General features: G+C 35.4%; 1 pseudogene; it reads right to left on the bottom strand.

The window, feature by feature from the left end:
- Positions 1-972: 972 nt before the first annotated feature.
- LOC120178421 lies at positions 973-7,153 on the bottom strand (annotated as a pseudogene).
- Positions 7,154-9,753: the final 2,600 nt, after the last annotated feature.

Raw genomic sequence — 9,753 nt, 5'->3', positions numbered from 1 at the left:
AAAATATTTGAATATATCTCAGATAGTTCTAAGGAACTTCAGTTGTCGATTGGGCGCAGATGCCCCAAGACTCGACGGAGTAAGTTGGTCGGGTGTATGCTTCTGATGCAAAAATTATGAATCTTACCCCGGTACCTGAGGGTATCCTAGGTAGGTTAGGGTGTCTAAGATGTATAAAATTCTTCCAACCACAACATTAGACCTACCTCAACACATTTTTTAATGCATTTGTATGTTCATGTCCCCACTTGTCAGCATGTTCATGTAATGAATACATGTAGTATAAGATAGTTATTAGTGTGTCAATGAGCTTATGAGTTAAATGTTCGAAATTTGTTTTCGTACGCAGGTTCATAGAGGGATCGACAAGGAGCCTATCGCACAATCATATACCAGACCAGTTGAATTTCAAAGTGCATCTTGAGTCTTTTTAGAGGGCATATACAGTCATACACCCTTGTATTTATTGTGTCGTAACTCTATTCAGAACTTATGTAATACGAAAACCCTTGGCTGAAATAGGTTTGCATAGCATAACAGGAATTTCATAAGAGTCGGGGATTGTTAAATAGCATTACGAAATGGTTGACGAGTTCTTCGCGTATTTGAAGTCTGGGTGCTCTTTCGAAATGGTTGATGAGTTCTTCGCGTATTTGGAATCTGGCTTCGGTTTTGGAGAGAATGCTGCTGATAATACCTTGATAAGTGTGATTCTCAAGCTAATCTAAGTCTTGAAATGAGGTACCTGATCAGATATCCGATCCAAAAATTCGAATATCCGATTATTCCTGATCGGATCCAAATCATTCATTTCCGTACCGGTTCAGGTCTGATACTTGCACATCCCTAAGTGACACCACTGAAACATATAGTATATGCAGGTTAGATTTTAAGGTGATTCAGTAACATATTCCGACATACATATACATTGGAACCTATTATTTATTTTCACGTGCTAATAGCTTGCAAATCTGGGCAAAGGACCAAAGAATCTATACAACAAAGTGAATCCGTCGTACAACAAACAAGGCTCTAAAATGAATTCAGATATACATCATATAAATACCAGACGGCAAAACTAAGACTTCCTTAGAATGTAACCACGTTCATCACAATTCATTTCTCCATGTTTCATTAGACATACTCTGCATTCCAGACACCGGATTCCATCACCATGTCTCCTGGAAGAAATGCTGATATTTTGCAGCATTTCAAGATCTGCCAAAAATCAAATCCAAATTAGCGTGCCATCGTTCAAATATGACTCCCGAAAAGTACATTCAAATTGACCATGAAAATGTGATGAAAAAAAAAACTGCAGGGAAATACTGCTGTACCACGCAAACATATGTGCTACAAGGAGAAGGTAGATGTGATTTGTGTAAATCACGAGATGACAATTCGGCCAGATATTGCACCAACGAGGATACACATGGCTTTAAGAACCCAGGCGAACCACAAGAATATTCAAATGCCTTAAAATTGAACAAAATAAAATACATCTATTAAATAACGCATAACACAAAACAGACATTGCATGACCATCAGAACTTGCCGGGAGATTCTTCCACGGGTTAAATATCAGAAATAGGGATGGGCATGATCCGACCCGATCGGGTTGGGTTTTAAAAAAATAAATAAAAGTCAGGTCGGGTTCGGTTTTAGGGTGAAAATACCCAACCCGACCCAAAAAATATAATCTTACCTTTTATATTTAGGGATAGTTACAATTATACTCATCTATATATTATTTTTTTCAATTAAATCCCTATTTTTATTGAATAAAAACAATATTTTTTATTATTTCAAGTCTGGTCGAGTTCGGATTATATATCAAAAAGTCGATTCGGGTTCGGTTTGGATAGAAGGTGTATATTTTTCGGGTCGGGTCAGGTTGACCCAAAACCGACCCGTGCGCATCCCTAATAAAAATATATAAATAATGTACATTTCTAGTCTTTTTCATTTCTCCCACTAGACACTAACTAATTTACAGCTGTAAACGAACCAAGTCGAAATCGAGTATTCTTGAGCTCGACTCGAAAACTCTGAAATAAAACTTGATTCAACTCGAAAACTCGTGAGTCTAAAATTTTTAAGCTTAGCTCGAATTCAAAATCATGAAATGAAGCTCGTAAAAGCCCGAAATGAAAAAAAAAATTAACCCGATCGAAGCCTGAAACTCAAATTCATACCTGAACCTTAAATACATGAAAACTTTATACTGAATTTTTTTTAAAAAGGCAAAAGGGTAACTTTTGCCCATGTAATAGACCCAATTTATCTCTTTCGCCCTTATCATTTTTCGCATCAATTTAGCCATCGAAGTTGCTCAATTGCATCATTTTATAACTCTACCCCTAACTTAAAACCTTAAATCATAATCTCATTACCTCTAAATCCTAAATACTAACTTAAGGTTTATAATTTATGTTTTTAAGTTAGAGGAAGGGCATAGAATGACGCAATTAAACAACTCTGATGACTAAATTGATGCGAAAATACGATAGAGACTAAAATGATAAATTTGGTCTACTACATGGGCAAAAGTGACCCTTAAGCCTAAAAAAATCAACAAAAAATATTAATATTATTAATAATTTATTTAAAAAAAATAAAATCTTAATATATTATATTTTCGAGCTGCTCACGAACATTTTCGAGTTGAGTATCAAGTAACTCGTTTTAGCTCATTAAGAACTCGAGCTCGAGCTCGTGTCCATTCGAATCGATTATTTTTAAAGCTTTGATCAAGTCGATATCGAGTAGCTTGTGATCTGTTCACTTGCAACTTATTCACATGATTTTCTTTACCTTATCACCTAAAGAGAACTTGGTTTTAGAAAGCGCCTTAGGCGTGCCTAGGCGAAAGGGGCTTATGGACGCAAAAAAAAAAAAAAGTTTCAGAAGGCCAAAGCGGGGCGACATACAGGAAGTTCACCACGCACACCGCCCTTTAAGTTTTTTGGTGAAGCATCGTTTCTACTACTTCAGCCGCCTTTCATCTCACTCTTATTTTGTTCTTCTATTGATCTGGTCCTGCTCAAGCACTTACTACTATTCATCATTCTTCCATCTTACCTCACAGGGATGAAAGAAAAGGAAGCTTTTACTTACCTTACACATTTGTACTTATTTCATACTAAATATGCTTATATTACTTAAATCATTCATGTCATGCTTTACTTTGATTTCTATGTCATGCATCACTATGTCATATACATATTTTATCATATGCATCTTATGCTAGGGTTGACGTTTTCATACCTTAGTCCTTATATCATGCATATTACATAAGTTACATGAATGATTTAAGTATTCCACATCTTTATATTCCAATCTACTTAGCTTATATTATGCTTATATCATGTTACATGTCATTCACCTATATTTGCATACTTAACACAGGCGTGCATAGTATTTCTTAGCTTATACAATTCTATCTTAGCGTTTTCAACTCAATCACAGGTGCATGGTTTGATTAAGGAAGCCAATTTGCTAAGGATGGAAGCTATGGCAGCTCAAAGGAAGCTCATCATGCCTTAAAGGAGCTAAGTTAAGGCAGCTAAACTAGTTGAAAGGGTAGCTCAAGTAGCTGAATGGGAGCTGAGCCTAGTTGGGAAGGAGCTGAGGACTAAGTAGCTGACTAGTGGACTAAAACTAGCTAGAGGGTAGCTGAGTAGCTGGAGTGACACTAGCTGTAAGTCACCTAGCTAGCTACCTAACCACTTACCTTTGGCGCCAAACCAAAGACATGTGCCTAGCATGCTCCATGGCCTAGCCATCACACACCCATTGGCTTGGAGACATATGCATTCAAGGTGTCATGTGCATTCCATGTGCAACCCGTTAAGCGCCAAGCATTAAGAGACACCATCTTTCGGCCAAACACCATCCAAAGCAACACCAAGGCCGAACCAACATCACCATTCAGTCATGCCTTCACAAAACATCAAGGACTACCCAACACAAGGCTTCACTTGAGAAAAAATTTTAGTGGCCATGTGATAAATGTCATATGTGAAAAGTTAGTAAAAAAAAAACCCTTGTCATTACTTTAAATTTTAGTTGCTATATTGGCAGCTAAAGCTACAATTTTCTTATGTTGCTAAGCTGCTTAAGCAAGTTCAGAATTCTTCCTTCAAACACTAGAGATAGGGATCAAACATGTCCAGTTCTCCACGGAGCAAAAAAAAAATGTAAGAGCCTCGATCTCCACTAGACCTGGTAAACTTAACCCGAACTCGATTATCCGAACCGATTTACCCGACCCAACACCAGATTTTAACTCAAAAATGATAATCAAATTTGATCTGATACTTGATCCATACCAGATTCAAGCCATACCCGACCCAAAATTTAACGAAACCGAAAGTAACCCGAACCGAAACCGAAAGAAACCTGAACCGAATTTTAATCCGATCCAAAAGCAACCTGAACTGAATTTAACTCAACCCGAAAGCAACCCAAACAGAAATTAATCCAAACCGAATAATAAATTAATTTAAATAAAATTGATAATTTATTAAAAATATTAGATTTATAATAAAAAATAATATAAAGTTTACATACGTTATTACATAAGAGGAATATAAAAGTAAGAATCTAATTGTAAGATTGAAAACAGTAATAAATAAAGTTTACTTATCTTACTTATAATAAAAATATCAAATTTATAATAAAAACAATAGAAAACAACTAAAACAAAGGAAATAATATTAGATTTATAATAAAAAATAATATAAAGTTTACTTATGTTGCGACTAAAAACTTAACAAATAAATTTATGTATTGTTTTTTAAAATTTAATAAAATTTTTAAATTTATAATTAAAAATAAAAAATTTAATAAAAAAATTATTTCTTTTTCAAATAGTTCTCATTATAAACTTTTCATACAAGATCAATATAAAATTTTGATAACAAATTCTAATATGCATTATAGGATCGTATTTGTGTCAAATTATCGATTTATCATCTCTAAATGTTGGATTAATTCAAAATATTGAACGATTGAGAATTGAAATTAGGCCTAAATGATAAGATTAATAAACAAGAAGACATTTTTTTTACAAGAATATATAAATAATTCTATATATACTTGATTAGACTCAAAATCAATTCAACCCGAATTGACCTGATCTAAAGGTTGACCTAAACCGAAAATCAACTGATCCGATATTGACCCGACCCAATATTGACCCGACCGAAATCTAACTGATCTAATATTGACCCGATCCAAAAATCAAGCGATCCGATTTTGATTTGAACAAAAAAACAACCGATCCGATAATCACCCGACCCGAAAATTGACCTGACCCGATACCCGATCCGATTTACCGTACACTCGAAATAGATCCGAACCAGATCCGATCCGACCCGAACAAAATTAAGCTGAATATAATTTAGACCCGAAATAACCCGACCCAAACCCGATCCGAATGACCCACCTCTAATCTCCACCTTCGTAATAACTATACTCCTATTATAGAGATAATGACCAAGCTGTATGTGTTGGCGAGTGCACAAAATGGACTACTAATCATCTCAAGTTCTTGCTCAAGCTCAGTGATCCTAATTCGTATTTTTTTACAAATGTTTGGAAACCAAAGTTTTATTACATCAACAATAAATGCAGGCATATCATTCGTTCACTCAGGACTTCCAATAAAAGAATGCATATATCCAATTATTTCGATTAATGTTTTCCAATCCAAGTCACATAAATTATACATATAGTTTGTTAACGAACATTGCCAGGACCTACTACACTCAAAGAGCATAATCACAGGGATGAAAATTTTGATAATATTTCATGCTTTAGAAGCATTCTCATTCTATTCTTCACATTCCTGTATGACTTTTTCATGCCCTACAATGGACCATAGGTATATAACCAAAACTCAGATGACTATCTTCATCGTGTTGGCTACTAGACTAATTTGATAAGCACGTTCACCATTCGTGGTACATAGAAAATTACACTAGAACCCAGATTTTCAACATCAGCAAATTTAAAGCCAACACAAAGGAAAGGGATATAATGATTAATATAGTTGTTAAAAAAAGGAAAATAGAATACTTACAATTCTCAATCCAAATCTTCTTGCCTGGTCTCCGCATTATCACCTGATCTTGAACCCGAGCCACGGCCCCCAAACGGCCAAGGAAGCGATATCCTATAATTCCTTTCCACCGCCTGATTATCACCAGACCTCTGGCCATTATCACTTCCACTACTATCACCATCGTTACCACTAGCAGTACTATATGCATCACGAACCCTCCTCTCATAATCAGAATCATCTGTAGGCAACTCGTGACGACACACAGGGCACGTATTATGCATTTCGAGCCAAGGCAATATACAATCTTTGTGATAAAGATGGTTACAGGGCATTTGCTTCGCATCAGTCCCTTCCTCGAACTCGTCCATACAAACCGCGCACTGGTTGAACTCCGAATTCAAGTTGTTCTTCTCTATCATCACCGTAGGTAGAGCTTCAACGGCTGATTTAGATGCCGGTGGGGTCCCGTACCGGTTAGGATCAATTTCGGCCACCTGTTGAATCAGTTGTTCGAGCCCGGGTCATTTGAAATAATCCCCGAGGTTGGCTGGAAGCCGAAACCCCGGATCGGAGGGATTATTATGGATCACGAACTCGATTTGGGCTCCTCTTGAACGGAGATCGTTGAGATGATTTTGGATGAAGGTAAATGGATCGAAAGCGAATGGGTCACCTCGGCCAGACCGGGTTGACCCGAATATGTTAGGGTTATGAAGGTCAACAGAAGCGGGGGACGATGAAGAAGTGGTTGTGGTAGAAGGAGAAGGAGAAGGAGAAGGAGAAGGAAAAAGGAGCGGGAGGGAGGCAGAGAACGGATCCGATGTCGATAAAAATGGGTCGGATAATGGGTTTGAGTTCGGATTCTGGATTTGGAAGGCGGAACCTGGATTAAGGCAAGGGTTTTCGTATTCTTCGAGGAATCCCTCGTTGCATATAGGACAATAAGGATCAGCTGAAGAGGAGATTGTTATGGTGACGGTACGGTTACATTGGTAGCAAAAGAAACGCTTATTGGTTGCGCCGTCGGTGTTAGCGCCGTCGGCCGACATGTTTCAAGTCTAAGATGGTTTCAACGGGACAACCAAAGAGAACTTATCCTATGACTAAATTATTCATTTAATTAGTAAAATTTATGTAAATTGCTGAAATTAAGCTGTATATATTTAAATTTCAAGATTGACCTTATCCTATAGGGGAAGAACCATCAATTTCAAGATTAATCATTTTATAAATTGTGATAAATGTTAAAGCTGCTCATCAATTTTTTGTTAAAAATATATTGTGATACATGAATTAGGGTGAGTAAAATTTGTCTATATTATTTTTTTTTTATTTCTAATTATTTGAGTCAATTTGAATTTGAATGTACAAAGTTTAAATAATATTTTAGAAAGAATGATTCAATAGCTTTTTAACCATTTACTTTAAATTTTTTTTTATCTAAAATCAATATTTTAAAATTATATTTTTTTATTATTATCGATATAATTGAATTACAACATATCATCTATGAGATTACTTAGTCAGATAATTAAAAAAATCAGATTATACAATTATAATTATTAGTCTCTCTAATTTTAGAAGATTTTATATTTAAGATTTTTTGAGATTATATTGTATATGGTTTGAAATATTTGTTGCATTTTTTTTTTGTTTAGTGAAAACGATTTAGTAAAATTATTAATAGCTATACAACGAAAATAAAAATTATTGTATTTCACATGCACTGACAAATGTCATGTTAAGTTAATAAATTTTATAAAAACAATATGTTTCTCATTTGTAGAGTTTTAGGATATTGTCGCGCCCTCAGAACCATCAAGCCTAAACTGTCGCAATATCAGAGTTAAGGTCTGACGGATCGTGCGGCCTTAGACGTTTCTTGACACTTTTGGGTCTTCTCTGTAACTAAGTAAGTCTTACCCAAGCCTAGTAAGCATGCAAACTCACCAATGTTGGAATCAAGCCCTCAAGACTTTTAGGATGCGGAAGATTTAACACTAACGTGGCTACTCCAAGCCACCAAGGTTGGACTATAATGTGGGAGTGCAAATACAAGTGTGGCTACTCCTGACCACCAAGAGAGACAACAAACACCAAGAGAATAAAGAACAGAGAACACAAGAACTAGAGTAAATGCCTCAGAGTTTTATTACTCTCTCCCAAAAGAATGGATGAATAAATGGATGAATAAATGAATGAATGGATGATTGAATGATTACAAATGAGGATGAGAGGCTCTCTATTTATAGTTGAACTCCCTCTCAATTAATGGCCTAAATAGATTTACACCAACAACTAAGATCTACCCAATTAATACAAGATCCCCTAAAACAAGGAAACACAACCCAATTTTATCTAATTACATCCATTAGTAGGATTCTTTCCTTGGATAGATGTTCACACTGGATATGGTAAGATTCACCCACAATATCTTCTTGATTTGTTGTCTCTTGCCATATTTACCGAGCTCCTGTGATCATCTTCGAATATGATGTCACTTTCCTTTTCTACACGGCCAATGTGAATGGGCTCTACATTATTCTCCAAGTGATGGGCCAAGTCTGGTGGCCTTGTCAAGTCCATATTCTGCATAGAAACTCTTTAGCAGACACTTGCACCAATGTCCCGGACACAAGTATCATGGCCCATGACATTATGCACAAACAAAGCTATTCAGTGGTTAAAAGGATGACTATTGTATGTAGAGGTTACAAGTTAATTATTAGATATTGCAAGGCTGATGAGCTTTCATTGTGAAATTGTTGAGAAATTTTAGAACAAATATTACCTTATAATTTATCTTAGATTAATAAAAAAAAGATGTATTATAATGAGTATTTAAAAGATATTGAGAATATATATCAAATAAGTCACCTTTCATGGAATATGTTGAATATGTCTAGTATTCTTTAGGGTAAACTATGAGAATAGTATCTTTTGTTTTTCGTTTGATCGATACTAGTTCAAAAACTAAGTGTTTTTAGTCCTTACGTTATCGGTCCGCCATATTTAAGTCTCTCAGTCGTTAATTCTTGTTAATCCTTTAACATAAGTAATACTTGGCAATTAAAAATTTTAAAAATCCATGTGTCTCTTCGTCTTCTTCTTAACCTTACAAAAGAGAATAATAGACAACTGGATCGCTAAATAATAACTATTATCGAAAGATTAAATAAAAAGTTGAACTAATGCAGAAACCCATGCAATATATGCAAAAAAAAAAAAAAAAGAAGTTGCAGTTCACAAAATCCATCGTCCACAACAAAAACTCCATAGAGACTAAACTCAACACTCCTTCCATCCCTCGCCCAATATTTGTTTTATAAAATTCTTCCTTCATTCAAGTCTCTAAATCTCTTTATCATCCTCTCAATATGTTTTCAATTCTCTCCACCTTTTTCATTTGTATAATAGGCCTTTTTTCTATTCTATTTCATTGTTGATTTTCTTTATCTTCTTTGTTCTGTCGGTGAAAACAATGGAACAGAGCTATGACAGTATCACTGTCATTGATGCAGAAGATTTCATGGTCGCTAATTTCATGCTGGAGCTGTCTCAATCCGAGTCACACCGTCGTTTTGCCTTCACTTGGGGTTCCAAAGGGAGGATATCTACTTCTTCGAAATCAAGGTTCTTCGTCGTATTTTTTTTAAGATTATGAAAGATTTTACTTGGCACAATGA

The sequence above is a fragment of the Hibiscus syriacus genome, unplaced genomic scaffold (assembly GCF_006381635.1).
Source record: "Hibiscus syriacus cultivar Baekdansim isolate YM2019G1 unplaced genomic scaffold, ASM638163v2 tig00003507_pilon, whole genome shotgun sequence".
Lineage (NCBI taxonomy): Eukaryota > Viridiplantae > Streptophyta > Magnoliopsida > Malvales > Malvaceae > Hibiscus > Hibiscus syriacus.
The sequence above is the reverse complement of the archived record's forward strand: the minus strand, read 5'-3'. Positions and strand labels throughout refer to the sequence as shown.